At 40.3% G+C, this 22,087-nt stretch overlaps 1 protein-coding gene across 3 annotated transcripts in view; it reads right to left on the reverse strand.

The window, feature by feature from the left end:
• The window catches only part of LOC122545831 (heparan sulfate glucosamine 3-O-sulfotransferase 5), a 257,052-nt gene that overhangs the window by 204,380 nt on the left and 30,585 nt on the right, over positions 1-22,087 (reverse strand). Inside the window, exon 2 of one of the 3 annotated variants that reach the window (XM_043684736.2) lies at positions 19,005-19,170. The exons of the other annotated variants lie outside the window; for them this stretch is intronic. The gene's annotated coding sequence lies outside the window, so the exon portion shown is untranslated. The remainder of the gene's footprint in view (positions 1-19,004; positions 19,171-22,087) is intronic. 3 annotated transcript variants of the gene reach the window in all.

Here is a 22,087-nt window from a genome sequence, read left to right on the forward strand (position 1 = left end):
CTTTAAAATCCCAGATATCTTTTTAACTTGCTTGTGGTCTAGACTATAGATTCTAATGCTTCATTGTCATCTGACCTAATATCTCCTTATATAGCTCAGTGTCACACTTCATTTTTATAATGCTCATCTGAAGCACCATGGGATGTTCCATTACATTAAAGACAAAACATAAATATAAGTTGTTGTTCATTTTAGTTTTAAAATAATAGTAATAAAAAATGGAAATAGCTACAAGATTGTTGAGGAGGAACAGCGTCACCAAATTTCAATCATCTTACATCTCATCTATTGACTAAAAGCCCCTCCACCACTGTAAACATTAATCAGACAATTCTTTGATGAAGGCTTTGATGAAGAATCAACTAGATTCAAAACATTAGCTTGCCTTCTCTGCATGGATGCTGTCTGACTTGCTGTGATCTCCAGCATTTTTTTGTTTTCAATTCTCATCACAGACTTGATTATTCAAATGTTTTCCTCACTGGCCTCCTCTGCCCAATAACTTCCAACTACTCTAAAACTGTTATCTCAAATTGAGTCTTGTCTGTCCCCATTTCTGCTGCCCACCTTCCTGCTATACATCAGCATCCTGGCCCTTACTATCTGCCTGGTGCACATTTTAATCTTGCCACACTTTTTTTTCCTGCATCTACATTCCTTTCACTGAATGTGTGTCAAACATTTAACCACAGCAATTGCATAATAGGACCTTAAGAGGTCATTAATTGATCACATAGGAATCTCAGTTGGTGATGGGAAGGCTTCTGCTGCTGAAGTCCCTGTTGCCTCACCTGACATAATTAAAGCAACTTAACTGATACTTTATCTCTGTTGTTTGTGAAAACTCAAGTGTAAAATGCCTGCCATGATTCCTTACAGCTACATTAGAGCTGTAACCATGCACCAACAGTATTCCATTCTCCAAATAGTTATTTGGCAGTTCACAGCTTAAATAACATTGAAAGAAATTACCACAGTTTGAAGTTTTTCATCAGGACCTTCACAAGAAATAATGTACATGGCAAAGGAAATGTTACTATATGTGAACGGGATGTATTAGCATTAATTGGTTGACAATTACATTCTGATGGATAAAGACATTGTCATGTAGAATACACCAGTTAAATGATGACTGACAGTCAATTGATTGGTCTTATTTAAATTTAAACAATCAAATTGATTCTGATTGTTCAAGTCATTGACCTGAGTAAAGACCCAGAAAGTAGACGTGTTCTACAGTATTTTGTTAAATTGAAGCAGGCATAATAGCTATAGGTGTTCTGCCCATCTGGACAGAAAAAGGCCATATGTATTACCAGATGCAGTATGCACATGTGCATCATGCTGCAAGCTCAGTTGACAATCTTAAATTAGTTAATTTAAGATTAATTCGTAGCACATTCAGGATTATTTAACAAAGTTATCCAAGCATGGAATCACATCTAATGTTGGACACTGTGATTTGGATTATGCAAGCATGGGCTGGTTGAGGATAGTCAATAACTTGCTGTTGTGAACAGCTAAAGCAACATGCCATTCAATGTGATCCAGCAGTCTTTGAGTCATATAGCCCACACATTTAACATTATACTAATATTGAAATTCATGTACAGATGACTGATTTGTGTGAGAGACAAAACAGCTTTTTGTTTTGATGGCAGCATCCTGTTAGTACTGCTCATGTTGCTATTACATTGTGGCAATATAAACATGCTAACTTATCTATTGCTCAATTGAACAATAGTTGCTAAATAATCTACAGTGTTAAGAATTATGTTGATATCCAATTTAAGATCATCAATTGGGCTCATAGTTTGTCTCACTCATATGTACTGGAAACTACATATGTTAATAACAGGGAACTGCACTGTGCATAAAGCACAGGTATGTTATGCCTGTTTCAACTTAACAAAATAGGCAACAGACATGCTCTGGTTCATTCCTCAGTGCAATGCCATAACCAAGTAGAGTCTGGATTAAATTTAAACAAAGCTTAGCAATTAACTGTCTGTCATCATTTAACTAATTTATTCTCCATGGCAATGACTCTACGACTCAAGTCCACTTATTAACTAATCAATATGCTCTTCTCATATAGCATGAAGAAAATGTTGTTTTTACATTGGTATATTTACAATTGTCTTGAGGAGTGCAAGATGAAAAAGTTGGAAAAATATTGTCTTTTTTTCAGTAATATTTAATTATCTGCCAAGTGCTCTGGGACAACCAGAGGCCAAGAAAGGAGTTCATTAATGTTGCACCCACTTGAGAGGGGTTTGTGCTGACGTGTTGAGCTTGTCAAAGTCTGCTAGAATCAGCAATCAACACTAATGGCATTTTAAAAAAAAATTTCATTCCCGGGATATGGACTTTGCTGGCTCGGTCAGCATTTATTAGCCCATCCCTTAAATGGTATCCAAATCCCTGAGGAGACTATTTGAAATGCAAGCCTTGGATAATCCAACTTATATCTTTGCTTTTCTAGCAGCTAAATCACTGGAAACTAGATTATTTTACTCATCATGATTTCAGTGCCAATTCTTGCTAATATATTAATTCCACATCCATTCAGAAATACGGCTAAACTTTGGGAGAAACCTGAAAGGCAAACAGACATCAAGGTGACTGAAACAAAACTTTAATGATATCATCATGGACTGGGTATGCTCACAACATGAACACTGAAAAAGTGTACAAAGTTAAAAGTGTACAAAGTTGGACCCCAGTCCAACACCGGCATCACCGAATCACTGAAAAAGTGTAGCAAGGAAACAGTGTAATGTGATTTATAGGTAAATGTTTAATGAACTATGCAGCTTAAAAATAAGTATTCAAATGATGTTTTTGTGTAATTGATGCAATTCTTTTAGTAACTGAAAGACTGAACTACTGAGGATGGAGTCTGAAAATTTTCCCAAACACCAGCAAGATCTTGGTAAAAGTATTCTATTGCCAGGAATATATTGTCTCAGTGATTTCCTTTTTTTTTAGCTCCATCGTATTAGGATGCTACAATATAAGGAGGAGATAAATCTCTCTCAGTTAACTGTTTAAGATGCCCATCTTAGCATTCAGCACAGTGGCTCAGTAGTTAGCACTGTTGCCTCACAGTACTCGGGATCAAGATTAAATTCAAGCCTTGGGTGACTGTCAGTGTGAAGTCTGCATGGTTTTCCACCAGGTGTTCTAGTTTCCTCCCACAAAGATGTGCAGGTTAGATGTATTGGCCATGTTAAATTGGCCAAAGTGTCCAGGATTATGGAGGCTAGTTGGGTTAGTCCTGTTAAATGCAAGGTTATGAGGCGCTGGGTCTGGTATGGCATGCTATTTGGAGGATTAATAGTCTAAATAGCCTCTATCTGCACAGTAGGGATTCTATGATTCTCCTTATCAGTTATTCATATTCAACTCTTTAGTTTTTTTTTCATTCATTCATGGAATGCAGGTATCGCTGGCTAGGCCAACATTTATTGCCCAACCTTAATTGTTAGCAGAAGACGGTTAAGAGTCAAGCATGTTACTGTGGGTCTGGAGTCATATGTAGGCCAGACCAAGTAAAATTTCCTTCCCAGAAGGACATTTGGAACATTGGAACAGGAGTATGTCATCCAGCCCCTCGAGTCTGTACCACTGGCATTCAATGAGATTATGGCTGCTCTATGGCTGAATTCCTTATGCCAGCCTTCAGCTAATATCCATTAATACTTCTTCTCAACAAAAAAATTCTCTCTCAGATTTAAAATCTCTTAGATCTAGCATCCACTGCTGCTTTTGGAAGAGAGTTCTAAATCTCTACCACTATTTACATGTCAGAGTTTCCTAATGTCCCTCCTGAATCATCAAGCCCTAATTTTCAGTCTAGGCACCCTCGGTGCAACTGATAGAAATGGTTTATCTTTATCTAGCCTATAATTTCTTGTTAATATCTTGAAGATTTCAATCAGATTATCACTTAATCTTCTGAATTTTAGGGAAAACAATGGACTAAGCATTTTTTTTTAACCATCATTTATAGTTTCATGGTCATCATTAGACTCTTGATTCGAGATTTTTACTGCATTTGAATTCCACCATCTGCAATGGTCCCCAGAAAATTACCTGGGTCTCTGAATTAATAGTCTAACCATGATACCATTCAGTTATCATCTGACCCCTGCCCAAAAGAAAAAGGCAAGATAGCATGCACATTTTTAAAACTATATCTATAAATCAAGTCTAATAGCTTCTGTGTCTTATCATTTGGCAACGTCACCAGAATGGTTAAAATGATTTCTTGGATTTCTTCCATATTATGAAAGCTACATTAATATAAGATTGTAATAAAAACAAAGAAAAAAAGAATTGGTTTCAAAACGCTGTGAAATATTCTGAGTGAAAACATAATGTTTTCTCCCTCCTGACAGGAAACTATGTGTTAACATATTCAGTTACTGGAATAGGAAAGGATAAAAGGCCTCTTAAAACATTATGTGGCTTGGCAGTGAACTCTGCTGTACTGGAATTGGATGAGTACCACCGAAGATGAAAGTTATTATCAGACGTGGAAATTAATTCAACATATTTTTTGTCATATTAAAACCGGCAACATTAAATTGAAAAATATCTCTTACCATTGCATTATCAATAAATGATTCAAATAGTGCCATGAACTATGAGAAATACTCAAAGCAGTTTACCACAATCATCTCGACCATAATCTGTTAAATTCTGTTTTCAGTTATATGCTTACTAGCACTAGCTGTCATACTGAAAGCCATAGGCAAGTGCATTTGATGTTGCTGATGCATGAGCACGCCTGCACTGCAGGATTAAATACGTTATCACTGGAAATGTATTGAATAATAATCAACAAACAGTTGATTACAGGCAGCGTGGTGGCACAGGGCATTCAATTGCCAGCACACACTGCTAGAAAGCATTACAGCACAGTTTCGATCCCCTACTCCTCAGAAATGTTAATTTTTCATTCCTGCTGTAGGGGTTTGGTGAACATAGGCTAGAAATTGTTTCAAAGAGATTAACACAGAGAACAATGCAATGGAAATAAATTGGTTAAGGAGTTTCCAATGGATCTCTAACACAAATATGGTAGCTAGTTGGCAGGAGCATTGCAGACAGTTGGCCAGTTGTGTTTCTACAGGTACAGAAGTCTGCACACATTGGGAATTCTGTTTAAGAAGAATTGGGGATAAACTAAATGTACACTTCAGGAGAAGGTAACACAGCTTTAAATAAACATGCAGGATCTCCCAGTCAGGACAAAAAATGAAAGGAATGCTACATCTTTGTTTCCTCACATATGCTGACAGTTAATGAACGCTAATGCTTGGCAGCAGAATGGGAAACATAAGCCTAAGTAATTGTGTCTAGTATATGACCTAAGAAGGAATTTAAATGATGAAGAAATTGAAACATATAACAGTTGTGGAAGCCATTTTAGCATCTTTAAAAAATTGTGTACAGCCTAATTACGTAATTTTCAGGAAACACTACCACAGTTTTGTTATATTTATGTAAAAAGATTTACTGATGCTGAAAGTAACAGGCATGTTTTTGAATACCACACTCGTGGATGGGGCATATATCGTACATTTTTCAAACATTTTACTGAATGCAGTCATATAATAAATGATCTTCAATGTGAACACTGTTCTTCGCTAGTCTCTGAATAAGTATAAACATTAAGTATATTCTACTGCTTTAATCATTATCATTCCTAGTATCAATATGTAAATGTACTGCACAGAGTAATCTCCAAACTACAGTGAAACATACTGCAATCATAGGATAGTATAAAGAATACCATAATCTATTTTTAGATTGTACTCTTACACAGTATAATGTGTACAAAGTGTACTTCATAGTACCTTGCTTCTATCACATCCCTTTCACTCATTTTATTTATAACCATTCTCCTCTTGTCCAAGAGAAAGCTGCCTTATGATTCCATTTCTTGAAGACCTTTTCTATTATGAATGATACATTAGAGATTCAATGTTTCTTTATCAAAGCAACAGCAGCCAGACAAACTGCTCCTAAGTCCCATTATCACAGCACACTAAAAGGTGTCATGTTAAAATCCAGTTCACCTATTCAGCTGAATGTTCAGTCCACATCAAGATGACCTGTTATGCTAGTGACCTGTCACCTCCACCTGCAGTGGTTATGGTATTCAGTGATGATTTATAACAGCACGTATGACCAAAACTGTAGTGTTTATTTCTCTTTCTGTAGGCTCATTTTTTTCTCTTCCTAATCTGAAGACAATGTCTAATTGCGACTGTAAATCAACTGGAACCACATCCAAGTGGTTGACCACAGAAAAGCATTTTCAAGCATCAAAATGACTCCAGTCATTTCAAAATGATAAGTGGGATCTGATGCTGGGATTCCCAGCCCCAGTCCCAGAATTCTCAATTTTCTGAACATTCTTTGAGTAGTTCTACAATTGTTACTGAACTGTATAGTACATTGGTGCTGCACAAGTGTACTCTGTGCATGGTCTTAGAACTGTAAGTTGTCATGAGTGGATGTGAGTACTCAATGAATTACAGGACGCAGGGAAGCTCAGAAGAAAGAAGGATCTTAGGATGTTTGTCCACAAAACCCTAAAGGCAGCTGGACAGGTTAATAGAGTAATTAGGGTGGCTTGCGGGACATTTGGCTTTATCAGTTATGGCATAGATTATAAGAGCAGAGTGGTAGAGACACTTGTGGTACAATGCTAGTGTCTCTACTTTGAGCCAGAAGGTCTGGGTTAAAGAGATGTGTCATTACATGTCTGAACAGATCAATTGAAAAAAGGTCAGGTCTTCCATCTCTGTTTGAGGGTTCCTGTGGTGCCATGATATTGTCCATATATCTGAGCCAGGAGACCCAGGTTCAAATCCCACTTACTCTAGACCTGCGTCATGACACATCTGAAAAGGTTGAGTAGAAGATACAAGAGCAAGGTGGTTATGTTGGAGCTGTACAAAACTTTATTTAGGCCACAGCTGCGAACATCATTCCTGCATTTATCCTAAGTAGTCCTGTTAGAATTGAACAGGTTTCTATGAGAAGCTCCTCCTGACCTCCCATTCTTCTATACTCTTGTGAATGTAGCTCTAACCAACCCAGATCCAGTCTCTAAAGGATGGTCAAGACCTTCTCCACTCTGCTAGAGTAAAGTGCTTCCATCTTTTCTCTGCTACCTGACATTCCATCTGTTACTGCACCCACTTTTCACCTTTCTATCACTCTCACTCTTGCCTGCAACATCTTCTCTCGCTTACCCTTACCCACCCAATTCCCACACCTGCCCCCTCCCCAGTAAGTGCTGAGATGTAGTCATCAGGTACTTACTCTGACTTTCCCATCAGGACTCTTCAGCATTTACTTTCTAACTATCCAGTGGTATGACAGGGAGCTGCTTATTAATGAAATTAAACTTGAAACTGGGATAACAAGAAATAATCCCTCTTAAGAAGCCTGTTAGCACTCCCTACTGAGAATCTCATCTCAATATCCAGAACTCTGTTGGAAATGAACCTTGAGATGAACCTTGCTCGACTTCCCACAAGATTCTCCCAGACCATGTCATTCAGGCCCTATGAGATTTTACTCATAGTTTTCATCGAACTCCTAGCCTGCTCCCATGGGCCACATTAATTCAGCCCATGCACATGAAAATCCCCACTGCTAAACAATGCAAGTTTTTTTTTTATCTTTAGCAGTCCCAAGTTAGGAGGCCTTTTAATCTTTTAATCATGTGAGATGTAAGCATTGTTGGGAAGGCTAACATTTATTGCCCATTGCTAAATGCCCTTCGAATAGTGATGGTTAGGGGCTTCCTTGAACTGCTGCAGTATTGCAGCGAAGGCACTCCCATTCGTAGGGAGTTCCAGGATTTTACTCCAGCAGTGAGGAAGGATCAATGATGTATTTCTAAGTCAGAATGATGAATGGCTTTGAGGAAAACCTAGACATTGAATAATCCTGACTGGAACAGGGCTGAAGCCGGATTTCATTATGAGCATTAAAATAGACATAGCACCTGCTAATGGTATATCCAAGGTCTAATGTCAATTGTAGGCTATCATATAAAGTTATGTAGAGCACCTTTACCATTATAATACAGTGTATCTTTTTAAAACAATACTCTGCCATGAAAATTGATTGTCTGTGTCCCTCCCCTCCACCTTTATGGCAAGAAAATATTCATAACAAAATCCATTGGCAGCTACGTTATTCACACTTTATTTCCAGCACACATTTAACTGGAGGATCACTTAAGAATATGGATAGTTATCAGTTGTTTTCTTTTTCTGCTTGCTAATAAATTAATCCTTGCAATGCTGCTTGTCATTTTTGGGAATTATAACTATTTTATAAGTTGGGATCCAAAATACTGCAACAAATACATAAATTCTTCCTGACTTTTTTTGTAATGTTTCATCATCCTCAATAAATCTGAATAATAAATATGTATTTTTATCTACGATTGCTTATACCTGCTCCCTCCCACACTTTGCAAACAGGTCAATTGCACCTTCTCTTGGGAGTCCCATTCATTTTTCACCCTGTAAAATATGCAGATATTTGGAATCTCTTCCACTGAAAGCAGCATTATTCTGCATTGTATTGATTCCTGAAGCCATCTCCATCCATAATCCCTTAACCTTGTGCCTTTGAATTTCATGCAATAAATTAATGATATTTGTATTAACCTATATGAACAATTTCCAAGTTCCCAGTGAAAAGCAGCAAACCTCTGACTGTCAATGAGGTAGCTCCAAGTGATAATCACATCACCAGTAGCTTGGTATGTGTTTATCGTATCTTGACACAATTCAACTCAGCAGTTCAGTCAACTATTTAATCTGGGCACATTAAGGAACTATTTATATTAGAAGTGCAGCATCATCAATTAATAAATATATGAAACTCACAGAGCTTAACATTTCAAAATGAAATGACTGAAAAATTTGCCTTCAGAATGATCATATTCATAGGGGCAAGAATAAAAACAGAAAGTGTTGAAGAAGCTCATTGAGTCTTGCAACACTTATTTAAGAAAGGATTCAATTGCTTTATAAGCTGTTCAGAGAAGGCTCACTTGTCTGTTTTCTAGGACGAGTACTATTTTATGAGGAAAGATTGGACAGTTTGGGTCTGTATCCATTGGCATTTCGAAGAATAGGCAATGATTTATTGAAACATATAGGATCCTGAGGGGTCCTGATGGAGTGGATGCTAAAGGAATGTTTTACCTCATGGAAGAGCCCACAAGCAGGGATCGTGTTCTCAAAATAAAATTTCCCCAATTAAGGTGGAGATGATGTTAAATTTTACCCTCAGAGGGTTTTGAGCCTCTGGAACTCTTTTCTCCAGAGAGCAGCAAAGGCAAGGTCATTAAATAATATTAAGTCTGAGTTAGATACATTCTTGACTGACAAGTGAATCACAAGGTATCAGAGGCAAGCAGGAAAGTGGGGTTGAGGCAACAATCAGATTAGTCGTGATCTTATCTAATAATGGAGCAGATTTGTCGGGCTGATTGGCTGACTGCTGTCCCTAATTTATATGTTCACCTGTTTGTAGGATCCAAAAAAAACCTATTTGTTGATGATTCAATTATTGTTACCGCAGTTAATCCTTGTGTCGTGTCCAGCTGTATAGATACAAGCCAGACTTCAAATTCACAGTTAATGTATTGATGTTGCCGTCAATTCAATCACAATCCACAACTGGAAGTGTGTTAGTAAACTCACTTCTTTACAAACCATCAACTTGAAAGGGTTCAGAAAAGATTTACAAGGATGTTGCCAGGGTTGGAGGATTTGAACTATAGGGAGAGGCTGAACAGGCTGGGGCTGTTTTTCCTGGAGTATCGGAGAGGCTGAGGGGTGATCTTATAGAGGTTTACAAAATTATGAGGGGCATGGATAGGATAAATAGATAAAGTCTCTTTTCCCTGGGGTCGGGGAGTCCAGAACTAGAGGGCATAGGTTTAGGGTGAGAGGGGAAAGATATAAAAGAGACCTAAGGGGCAACTTTTCACGCAGAGGGTGGTACGTGTATGGAATGAGCTGCCAGAGGATGTGGTGGAGGCTGGTACAATTGCAACATTTAAGAGGCATCTGGATGGGTATATGAATAGGAAGGGTTTGGAGGGATATGGGCTGGGTGCTGGCAGGTGGGACTAGATTAGGTTGGGATATCTGGTCTGCATGGACGGGTTGAACCGAAGGGTCTGTTTCCATGCTGTACATCTCTATGACTCTATAATAACTGTAAATGTTAGGATACAGATAATTTAGTTTGTACGTAGAAAAATAACACCCCAAACTAGAGCAACATGTTGCTTTATTGTCAGATGATTTAGAAATGTAGGCTCAAATGTTCTGATAGCCAGACTGTCATTATTCCTATATAGATGGGAGTTATACATGGGGACCTGTGAAATCTCCATTGGAGCAGATCTGAGGAAATTGCTCAGGAAACTGATAATTCCACTGGATAAATTGGAGAATTCAGACTTCTAATGAAATTAAGTAAACAATTACTGAGGAAAGGTTCAGTTATTAGATAAGCGCAGCAGGTCAGGCAGCATCCAAGGAGCAGGAGAATCGACGTTTCGGGCATGAGCCCTTCTTCAGGAATGAGGAAAGTGTGCCAAGCAGGCTAAGATAAAAGGTAGAGAGGAGGGACTTGGGGGAGGGGCGTTGGAAATGCAATAGGTGGAAGGCGGTTAAGGTCAGGGTGATAGGCCGGAGTCGGGGTGGGGGCGGAGAGGTCAGGAAGAAGATTGCAGGTTAGGAAGGTGGTGCTGAGTTCGAGACAAGGTGGGGGGAGGGGAAATGAGGAAACTGGAGAAATCTGAGTTCATCCCTTGTGGTTGGAGGGTTCCTAGGCGGAAGATGAGGCGCTCTTCCTCCAGCCATCATGTTGCTATGGTCTGGCGATTGAGGAGTCCAAGGACTTGCATGTCCTTGGTGGAGTGGGAGGGGGAGTTGAAGTGTTGAGCCACGGGGTGGTTGGGTTGGTTGGTCCGGGTGTCCCAGAGGTGTTCTCTGAAATGGTGTTCTCCTGCTCCTTGGATGCTGCCTGACCTGCTGCGCTTTTCCAGCAACACATTTTCAGCTCTGATTTCCAGCATCTGCAGTCCTCACTTTCTCCTTTCAGTTATTAGATACTCAACTTTGCACTTAACCTACCTTCCCCCTCAGGAGTCCACCAACCCTCTCTCACCTTTACCTCTCTGGTGCCAACTCCAGACCAAGAGCCTTTTCTTGGCTCTGGACCTGATCTCCCTTCACCTCTCCCCAGGCCCCAAACTCTTTTCTTTGCTCCAGACTGGACACCCTTTGTATGATTCCAAACCTGCCTCCTGCTTCCCGTGCTCTGGAAAAATCTGCTAATCCCTCACCAGACATGCTCCCTCCACTTTCCAACTGGTCCTAACCTGCCTCTACCACCTCAGCACCTGGAACTCCTTCTTTTACTCTGCATGAGATATGCCTCTGCCACCAACTGCCCACCTTGCAACTCTGCCTCCCCTCACCCTCAGGACCTGATCCTCTCTCCCCTCACTACTGGCTCCATCACAATTCCCCACCCTCCCAAACACCCAGTGTCCCTTAATGTCTCACAAGATTCAATATATTCCACTCAACAGCAATTAACTATAACACTGAATTAATTACCAGGACCCCTTGCAAACTTGCACCCTGATGCCCTATCTCCTTCCCATTTGGCATTTTTCCCCTCTGACACCGCACTCCCTACCAACCTGGCACCTTAGTTGACATTTTACTTCCTAACCCTTTGGCTTCTTATCCCCCAGAATCATAATCTTACACTATCTTACCCCCTACTTAATGTTTGACAGCAAGTGTCAAAGTACCTGTCTGGCAGTCTGGACCTTTACATTTCAGAGTACTACAGCTGACTGTTGTGAAAAGAGGATGTGGTTTGTCTTCTCCTGACAGTTCGACACTATTAAGGAACTGTCAGAGTGAAGGAATGGCCCTGCATTTCTGAAGGAGCCCTGATCAGAATCTCCTCTCAGAAATAAGGAGCTCTTTTCGTTTCTAAACGTAGATGAGGTGGAATGGCAATGTATATGAAATTACCACGTCTCGGAAAATTGAGCTCAATATTCGAAGAACTATTGATACATTGGTCCTGTCCAAAAAAGCAGTATCCAGCCAAATCTCACCTCACACCTCACCCATTGATTACAGATTTCAAGGCCATACTTTCATGTCAACATTTCTCACTAGACAAAAGATAAGCAGAACAATAAACACCAGAGATGCAATAAATATGCTGATGCACAAGACCTTTGTGCTTCATAGTGTTAATTGATGCCTCACCCATTCCTCATTATTGCAATGGTCAGAATAGTGAATATGAGAGTTGAGAGTGTGGTGCTGAAAATTTCCAGCACCTTCAGTCCTCACTTTCTCCTAGTAGATTCTCCAGCTCCTCAGATGCTGCCTGCCCTGTTGTGCTTACCCAGCAGCACATCTTCAACTCTGATCTCCAGTCCTCATGTTTTCCTGACTATTATTAGTATTTGTATTATAATTAATATTAGAATTAGAATCCTACAGTGTGGAAACAGACCCTTCGGCCCAACAAGTCCACATAGGCCCTCCCACATCTTTGGACTGTGGGAGGAAACCGACGCAGACACAGGGAGAGCGCGCAAACTTCACACAGACAGTCATCCGAAGCTGGAATCGAACCAGGGTCCCTGGTGCTGTGAGACAGCAGTGCTAACCACTGAGCCGCTGTGCTGCCCATTATGAGAGTATGACAACCCATTCATTATTTCTATGGTTTAATGGAATCACTTCACAGAGTACATTATGATATTTTGAAAGCAATAAAATTAAAATCTTTTAGTTAAAAATATTTCTATAGAGATTGCAAAGTCATCAGAGTTCATAAGAGCAATCAATGTTTTTTGATGACATTTGACTTTATGTAATAGGGGACAGACAAAACAAAAACAAAAGGATTTTGATAAATTGAGCAGGCAAGTTTATAAATGGAAAATACCACTTAAAAGTAAGATAATGAGTATTGGGGAAATAAATTAAAAGCTGGGATAGAAACAAGATGATCTCAATTTACAGTGGATAAAGCAGGAGATGGATCTAGAATGGTTGATCATTCACTGAAATGTAATGTAGCGCACAGCAGGAATAAGACAGCTAACTGGATATGAGAATGCATAAATCACACATGGTCGAAAGAAGTCTATACAAAGTACCAATAAATCCATATCTGCATGGTGTGCGGTTCTGGCCAGAACAATATTCAGGCATTATCAGATGTTAGGAAAGGGAAATCAAATTAAATTAAGGCCCCTGGGATTATGAGAGGGTTTTAAAAAAAAAACAGGCAATTATTACAGCTGAGTAGTGCAGAGTTAGTGGAGAGCTGATGCAGATACTCAGAGCTGTAGTGTTGGTGGTATGTCTTTTGATGAAACATGGGAGCCCTCTCTGCCACCTCAGATCAGCATTAAATATTCCATACAACTATTCAGAGGAAGAACAGATGAATCTTCCTTCGTGTCCTGGCCAATATTTGTAATGTAACCACCATCACTACCTGGTCATTATCTCACTATTGCTTATGGGGTCTGTAAATTGGTTGTTGTATCTTCTAAATTACAACAGTGACTGTAATGTGTTTTAAGATCGCTGATTTTTTCAAGGGAACAGACAAAATAATACCAATATGTGTATTTGAAATTGGTACAAAGTTCTCAAGTAAGTGCAGTGGGCTCAAGCTTAGAAAAGTGAACTTAACCATACAGGTCAGACCAGGAGTCAATAATATGTTGAATCAAGTGATTTCGGCAGACAGCGCTAAAAAAAAACAAACTCGGAATGTTTGCTGAGCAATCAAAAGACATTCCTTTTTTTGCCACTGTGTGAGGCTGCAGTCATTTTTGGTTCTACTTTTTTTAATGGTAACTCGTTGCCAAACTAAAAATCGTCAAACCAAAACATTAAATATTTTGCTTGCCTCATCAGCAATGCCCAGCCTTTTACCTCAGACTTACCTAATCCCTCAAAACGTTGTTACAGATTAAGAAACATCAAGAATTAACAATCCAAAAAGAGGCATAGGATTGGATTTTGGGTATTGGATTTTAAAGCAGCTAAAAATACACAATTACTGGTGCGGAGTATCAGAAAATGTCCTGCTAGGAAACTTGATTGCAGTTATCATGACACTAGAAGAAAAAAAGTGGAAAGGAAGCCCTCAGGCCATTTTTTCCATCATGAGCTATTCTGGATGTCAATCATCCACAGCATGCTGGAGTACATGGGACCTGTCTAAATCAGCAGCTGCATTTTCAGATATAATATGGAATTTCTACTCAAGTCTGATCTCTCAGTGTATCATTACAGAGTAAGTCAGATTTCCAACAGGGTCTGGTTGATGTCTTCAACAACAATCTGATGGATCTTTTAGGTGCAAGTATTTGTCTGACACAATGCACGTATTAATGTTAATGGATGGGCTGTAGGCTGTTTGAAAGTAACAGCCAAAGTCAAAATTCACAATGTGCGTCTCAGTGATGGACCTGGAAGTGGCGCTGTCACAACACAGGCAAATGTGGAATAATAATTTGAGCACACGTCCTGCCCAATGCTGTTATGGGGTGGGCCACAAAGTGTTATTCTTAGTGTCACCTGATGGGGGACAGGAATTGTATTGCCTGCCTTTTACGCGGTCCAGCAATGATCAAAACAAATGACACAGCAGCAACCCTGAGAGAGAACTTGCGTATTGGACCCTCAAAACCTCAGGAATGACAATTGCTGAGTAGAGGAACCAGGACATAGACCATTGCTGATTCAAGAATAAGTCCAGCTGCCCAAGGATACTGGAAAAAGCAAATGTGAGGCAACAAAGAACACTTTTCACACAGCAGAGGCAGGAAGTGTGTTGAATTGATGCATTCAGGAGGACATTTAATCATAAGTCAAACTGAAACAATGTACAGCATTATGGAAAAAAATGCACAAAACTAGTACAAAGTCAAAATGCTCAGACAGCCAGTATAAAGATGATGAGTCAAACGGCTTCCTTCTGCCCTTAACAATTCTCTGATTGTGAGATGGCTAAGAGTATCCAAGATCACAAAAGGAAGCCATTGGATGGTTCTATGATCTAGTAACCCCTTCATGCAAATTCTTCTCAAGGTTGCATGGGAAAGGCAGGAAGTTCTTTTTCCAAGGAATGGCAAGGAGAGATGCTCCATATAGACCAAGCAAATGTAGGTGGAGATAACAGGTGTAGGCGTAGGTCAGCAGTTCTAGAGTTAACCCAACACAGTGTTGTAAGTGACTCAGTGACCTTTTTGCAGCAAGTGTGAGTCAAATATATGGATCTCATTGAGACTAAAAACTAGTCATGTAAGATGGATCACCATGTGGGGAGGAAGTGATCAGCTGGGCACTGGCAATGGAGGGCTGCCTAATGATGCACCCGACCAACAATGTATTGGTCATCTTTGCTTACTCCCTCCATGTTCCTCGAGTGTAATTGTATGGAGGCCACCCGGAAGCCTTCATTATGGGCAGGAGGGATACCCAGCAGTATAAGTCTTGTGCTGCTGTTTGTGCACAAACTCGTAAATGTTCCCTCCTTCTACCCACAGCAGATACAGGCGCGCACCATCAAGGAAAGGGCCAAGTTCAGTGAGGAATGTCGGTCATAACAAACAATGATGCCTACACAGGAGAAAGCCCTCAAACTGAAAGTAGTGCAGAGTGACCAACTTGTTGCTGGTAGTTTGACTTGATTTGATTTATTATTGTCGCATGTATATATGTACAGTGAAAAGCTTTGTTTTGCATGCAGTACAGGCAGATCATACCAAATAAAGTGCATGAGACTAATAGAGCAGAGCTAAGATACAATGTTACGGCTGCAGAGAAAATGCACAGAAAGTGAGATCAACATTAGTTTAAAATTTGAGAGGTCCATTCAGAAATTATAAAACAGTGGCGAAGATGATGTCTTGAATCTATTTGTACAAACTTTTACATCTTCTGCCTGACAGAACAGGGTATAAGAGAGTATAACCAGTATGAGAGAGATCTTTGATTATATTGGTTGTTTTCCTGAGGCAGCACCAAGTACAGATGGAGTCAGGATTGAGGAGGGGTTTTGAGCTCACGTGTCCACCACTGGACAAAAATGATATTCCCAATAGGCTTGACTCGGCTGGGGAGGAATGTGAAACCCTAACCTCTAAAAGCTTGTATTCTCTGGTGTACATTTTACACTCCAGAAGGACAGTGTACCACTGAAAATGAGAGCTACAATTCAGTTCTGAGATGCAGGAATCCTCAGAAGGGAGCAGCCTCACACCATTTTTCCCCACCCTCCATCAGCACAAAATCACTCACATTGGAGAGCAAGCGATTACAATTAAACTTAGGGCCACAAGGTGATGTGCACAGAGACACCTGAATACTTAACCAAGGCTGTGGCAGCCAAGGTCACTGATTGGAACACAGAGAGGCCAGGCCAATGATGAACCTCAGGCTAATGGTGGGTGTATGGAGTCATTGAGCTGGATCTGGATCACCAGCAGGTGGTGAGAAACAGCTAATGGAGTTTCCAGTGGTTTTGTGCACCATGCATGGATGAGGAATGGAGTCCACCCAGGCTGCCATGTCATTGATGTGTGCTTTCACCATTGAAAACCTGATGGAACTTCATTGAGAGACAGACCTAGCAGATCAGTAAAAAGATGCCAGAGGTCTGCATAAATCTGCACACCATTGTCTTATCTACACTGCAGCGGCAAGGTGACAGAGAAATAATGTGCCTGCAATTGCCTCCTATCCTCTCTGGATGGTTTTCCAACTCCAAACTATAGGATGAACAAATGCACCTTGCAAAGTTGAAGGAGGAGCTGTCATTGCATCTAATACCTCTCTCAGAAGTATGGATCTCTCTGACAGTAACCTCAACGCTTCCAGTGGCTGCACTGAAAGAGGGGTATCTGATGCAAGTGGAGCCCAGGAGCGTGCTTTGGCTATGGAGGCATCAGACATTCAGAGGACAGCTCCTGAAATGAGCCCACCATTTTGGAAAGCCCATACTAGCAGCTTTCCTCCACTCCAGCTGCCAGAAGAAGGATGGCACCTAATGAGAGCACACTTTAATACATTAAGAAAAGCATCAGAATCGATGGTAGGTTAGATCCAATAAATGTATTCATTGTTTTGTAATGTGGATCATTTTTGGATTTATTGCAGCTTGTCAGCTTTCACCTATAGCCTTGTGCTATTAGTATGCTGCTGGCTTGAATGGCCAAGCTGAATGTGGTCATCTCCTTGACTGTGTCAGGGTGGATGGTGATCCTGGGCATTAGTTAATGAAGCATGTATACAACCTGACGATGATAACACTGATAAAGAAGTTTCTTCCTGCAATACTATACTGGATCAGTCCAGGCAACGGAGCCTCATTTAAAAAAAAAAATCAATGACCTACTTGATTGTAGCTCTCCTCAACCTTGGGAGACATTCTGTGCTTTCGCGAGTCATCCTTATCAGCATCCTCAACCATATTGACCACAAGAAACGATAGAGAGTTGTGAACCCAGCCCACTCCATCACACAAACTAGCCTTCCATCCATTGACTCCATCCAAACTTCTCAATGCCTCAGGAAAGCAACCAACGTAATCAAAGGCCCCTCCCACCCTCGTTATAGTCTCTTCCACCCTCTTCTATCAGGCAGATATAAAAGTTTGAATACACATACAAACAGATTCAAAAACAGCTTCTTCCCCACTGTTATCAGACTTTTGAACGGACCTCAGAAATGTTAATTTTGATCTCTCTCTTGACACCTTTTATGCAGCTGTAACACTATATTCTGCACCCTGTTCTGCTACACTGATGTACTTTGTATGGCACAATCTGCCTGCGTAGCACACAAGCCAACACTTTTCACTGTATTTTGGTAAATGTGACAACAATAAATCAAATTCACATCTTGAGTCAGTAACCTTTATCCCAATATTCACCTCTGAAGGCATGCAAGGTCTGGAATTCGCACTGTCCATGTATGCACTGCTCTGGGAACCGGATGTGCTTTTGGTGATCACAGACTAATTAAATGTTGGTTTAATGTCTTGTTGTTTAAGAAGGCTCCAGATTGGCCTGAGGGAGCATTGCTGGTCACATGGGTACAATTGATTATACCTTGCCTACTTGAGGGAATCTTGTAGGGCCCTGAAGCTGATGGATCTCTCCAGCTGATTGTCAGGATTGGTCCAGAAAGCACATTGTCACTGGCTCTCTTAAACAAGACATTGATGATGTTCCTGATGCAGTGATGATATCCTGCCCCCACACATGTCCCTGTTGGATCACTGGAAAGAGGCAGAGACATAAAAATTTAAAAACGCTGAGCTAAATGGCAATCAGTGGAATTGAAATGAGACTTAAGTAACTGCATAACCAAATTATTTCCTTTTTACCCCATTGTCATGGTAACGTTATCTTGGCCATTTCCTGCTTATAGAAGAAATGCCAATCTGATGCTCACTGCCACACAGCCAGGGTTTGCTCCAGGGAATCTGCTCCTGCTTCTATGGCCTTCATGTCTCACCACTCCCAAGTGAGGACCCACCAACGTCTGTCCAAAGCCGACTGTTTAACTCAACCTTTTAGGCTCAAACTACTAAAATAGTTTCATTTGCTGATTCAAGAGGGTGATAGAAACACAATAGCAGAAAAAATAGAAACTTACATGTCAGTGGATTGGAATCATTAAAGAGGAGTGAAGCAATAGGCTGACAAAATTGTGATACTTTAGACAGTATTAAAAGAAATTTTTAACCTTAGCTATAACTGAAGAAACAGGAGACTGAAAGGTGACAATCAAGAGAATGGAAACCCAGTGTGCAGGACCCATTGTGTATATTGGCATGCGAAGGATAAGCCCAGCATCCAAATGCCTATTTACCTGCTGTTGAAATGAATGTAAAGTTACTTCTTTGAGTGTAGGTATGTCTTTTACTGGATCATCACTCAAGATCGATTCACTTAAGCATAACACAGAAATGAAGTCAAATGAAGACTGAACCATCCATCTCAGCATTGATGTTTCATACCTCAGCATTGAAGCATACCTGCAAAGAGATGGAGTCAAGTTTAAGACCAAAGCTATACAATGCCCTTTAAACAATCTCACAACTTTGGTCTCTATTAAACTGGAATATAAAAACAATAGTTTCTCAGGTCACTGCCAGAATATCAATAGGAAGGCCTGGAGAATCAATCGATAGCATTTATGATACAGTCATGATCATAAAATCTGGCGTACATACTTGCATGGAGGCACTGAAATCATGATAAACTATGATTGGGGTAAGGGTGCATTCAACATTCCTGTTACTCACACATTTAACAGATTCAGTAGTACTATGTACAAATTTAGTGGTGCCATTTTGTCCACAAGACTGGTGTCATCGAGAACTGCTTTAATAATTTCCTAGGAAGGTTTATTCACCTCTATCTGTAGACACATTAATGAATGTAACAGCGATTGGGCACAGTCAGATTTTGTGGAATCTGAACAACAAATTGAGTGGCTTAGTAAATGGGGAAAAGTTTTTCAAGAAACTCATGAGTGTCAATATGTGGGAAATGAAGGAATCGTGATGATTAAGAAAAAGAACTGTTTAAGAGTGGATAGAAATAGTGTATTAGGGTATGGGGAAAAATCAGGAGATTGGCAAGAGAATACGACATTCAGTTGATGAGCCGGTGCAAGCACAAAGCTGATTGGCCTCCTTCTGCACCGTTACAATTCTGTGAGGCTTTGAACATGCTGTCTGTGATTTCCTGTCTGCATGGCTGGAAGGTAAGACTCCCTCCTTCAAAATCAGTCGGTTTTTCATCAGATCTTTTGTTAATTACACAGAAAGATAGTTGTGGGATCCAACAGGCCTCAGCTAATATTTATGCTCCAAATGAATTCCCTCCCACCCTACTCAATTTAACTTATTCTCAATATTTTTGACTCATTTCTCCCTTGTATTTATTTAAGATCCTGTTAAACTGTGTGATTTGTCTACTTCATCTGATAGCAATTTCTATATTCTAATCATTTTCTGGATAAAGAAACATACCTTAAATTTATTTAAGTTAGATTTATTCTTGGCTATCTTCTAGTTATAGCTCCTCATTTTTGACTTCCATGCAAGTTGGAACATCAATTTGGTTTGATTTGATAGAATTTTTAGAGAATGTGTGAATCTATGGCTGAATTTAATTGCTAGCAGCGGTGGTTTTCAAGACCGACTGGAAAACTGGGGACGACCTTACCTATTTGTGGGAACTTTCATGTAACACTACAGCTACCAAGTACTGTAATTAGCTATCTGGTGTTCAGGCTCCTGAACCTTTAAAAGTCAGAGATCCTGCCTCCAAGACCTACTAGCCTATGGTGGTGATGGAAGTGGAGATGGTGGTGGTGGAAGTGGAGATGTTGTTGTTGGTGTTGGTGGTGGTTCTGGTGGAGGTTTGGGAGAGAATACTGTGTGTTTGGGAGGGAGTAGTGAAGGTGGAGTGTATGAGAGCAGCAACTCCCAGCAATGCCATTGCGAGCTGCTTGAACCACTGGACTCAGGTCGTGAGGGCCAGGATAGCAGTTTGATAGAATGACCATTGGTGAGGGTAAGGGCTGTTTCAGCGAGGGGAGACTTTGCCTTGGAATATTGGTGGATACGCTGTGGGTCCACTGACAGGGAGGTGTCACTTTTTAACAAATCACTCCTACAGCTAGCAGAATGGCAGTGGCAGGAGAAAGGGGTGCTTAAATGGACCTTATATCGCTGGATGGGAAGGCCATCCCCAAACCTTCCTTACCCTGAGGGAATTGAGTGAACTGAGAAGGTAACGGTCACTCCATGTCCCAGTTAATCAAGTCCCCACCTCACAAATGTTATTTGCGTCAGATTAAATTCTGTTCTGTAGGTGCATATTCTGTACGATATTACTCAGAGCCAGAATTACATACTGGACTAATTTTTGCTGCCAAAAGACGTGAGAGTGAAATATGCTGTGTTTCTTCCTTCTGAAGTTTTATCTTTACTTTGCCAGGAGAGAACATGGTTTCTAGGTGGGATGAAAAGTGTCTTCTTTGTGATATATTAGGTCTTGCAGTTGCGTGTTTATGTTAAATGGACCAAAAACCATTATGGGACAAACATGTTAAATGGACCAAACCATCCATTATGGGACAATCATTGCTCTATGTTTGAGTCTAACTAAACAAGAAATGTAGGAAACATGCAAGTCAGTCATGGGTTAATATTTTGGGCCTTGCCTCTCCCAGATGAAAATAAACATGAAAGGTGAGCCAAACATTTTTCGAGCACAGAGAGGAAGTACTCACTTGAACAATCCATAAACTGAAAACCAGGAGGGGGTTATATATTGGTATGTAATAAAATAAACCAGCACATCAGGGGGCATGCTTAGCTGTGAAGTCAACTGCAAATGACTTCAGGAGAACAAAGACGTTAGATGATAGACTAGGAATTGCTTGACTGCTTGAAGTGAATGAGCTGAAAAATGTGTTGCTGGAAAAGCGCAGCAGGTCAGGCAGCATCCAAGGAGCAGGAGAATCAATGTTTCGGGCATAAGCCCTTTTTCAGCCCTTCCTCAATTCCTGAAGAAGGGCTTATGCCCAAAATGTCGATTCTCCCGCTCCCTGGGTGCTGCCTGACCTGCTGCGCTTTTCCAGCAACATATTTTTCAGCTCTGATCTCCAACATCTGCAGTCCTCACTTTCTACTGCTTGAAGTGAATGTTTAATGTGAAACTTTAATGGCTACATTTAGTGAGGAAGAATAAGGAGAGAATGTGAACATTAAAAAATAGTTTGCTAAAACTTTTCTTTAAAAACCACATGTGGGATCCTTGATTTTATAAATCGAGAGCTGGAACAAAGAAAAGCAAGAGAAATTGTCAAACCTAATTATTTGTTGTATTACAGATAGAATATTGGGATGAATGAGGCAGTCATCATTGAATATTGTT

This window comes from Chiloscyllium plagiosum, unplaced genomic scaffold, assembly GCF_037043375.1.
Source record: "Chiloscyllium plagiosum isolate Xiang-an unplaced genomic scaffold, Cpla_swu_hap1 HiC_scaffold_3, whole genome shotgun sequence".
NCBI lineage: Eukaryota > Metazoa > Chordata > Chondrichthyes > Orectolobiformes > Hemiscylliidae > Chiloscyllium > Chiloscyllium plagiosum.